This window comes from Curcuma longa, chromosome 7 (assembly GCF_044706935.1).
Source record: "Curcuma longa cultivar G26 ecotype Majalengka, Jawa Barat chromosome 7, ITB_CL_G26_1.1, whole genome shotgun sequence".
In the NCBI taxonomy this organism is placed as follows: Eukaryota; Viridiplantae; Streptophyta; class Magnoliopsida; order Zingiberales; family Zingiberaceae; genus Curcuma; species Curcuma longa.
The window spans coordinates 2,571,662-2,572,581 of record NC_133867.1 but is presented as its reverse complement, the minus strand read 5'-3'; the positions used below and the strand labels follow the sequence as shown (position 1 = coordinate 2,572,581).

At 26.1% G+C, this 920-nt stretch overlaps 1 non-coding gene across 1 annotated transcript; it reads left to right on the top strand.

The window, feature by feature from the left end:
• Positions 1–567: 567 nt before the first annotated feature.
• On the top strand, positions 568–640 carry TRNAF-GAA (transfer RNA phenylalanine (anticodon GAA)). The gene has a single exon. It is a non-coding gene; the product is annotated as a tRNA-Phe (tRNA).
• The last annotated feature ends 280 nt before the right edge of the window (positions 641–920 follow it).

Below are 920 nucleotides of genomic sequence, written 5' to 3'. Positions count from 1 at the left end.
CAGCTATATATATGATCTACTATTACAAGCATCCTTCAAAGTCCCATTATATCTAATGTCTTGAATCTTGTAGTTTAGTTGTCTCTTTTAAACCATGATATTGGAGTCTTTAGTCAACCTGATTGAATTCGATCAATTAATTCGATCAATTAATTCGATTTAATTGAACTTTTCTTCGTCCTTAATTAATTCTGGAGGTCCATGTATAGAGAGACAAATGTTTCTTTTAATTTGGATATATTTAAAATTCAAATATATACAATATAATACTCTATACAATTTTATAATAATAAATTATAAATTATTTATACTTCATTAAACTTAAAAATATAATTTTTATTTATTAAATGATTGTTTTATTTAAATTACAAGGATAATACTACGATTTATAAGGAAATTAAGCTCAATAAAATTTTTTAATAAATAAATTTGATAAAAATAAAAAAATTTAAATATAATTAAAATTTATTTGAATTCCCTTAATCTTGTGGCTCCTCGTGCTTGTCTAGTTTTATTCGTTTAATTTCAATCAAGTATTAAATAAAAATAAAAAATTTATATATATTAGCGAGGATAGCTCAGTTGGGAGAGCGTCAGACTGAAGATCTGAAGGTCGCGTGTTCGATCCACGCTCACCGCATTTATTTTTCTTACTTTTTAAGAAAAATCTAATATGCAAATTATGTGCATTTAACCCATATATTATGGTTAAAAATAATTTCAAAAGTATTTTAGAAAGTCTTAGTAAAGTCTATTTGTCCATAAAATCACTATTAATCATATTGATACAAAGTCAGAGTGAAACATTAAAACTCCGGGGCATGATTGAGTTAATTACCGTGGGACAAACTTACTGCAGTGGACAAAGGTCGAATCTCATGAGACCTTCCTTGTAATGATTAACTGCATTTTTCTCGATT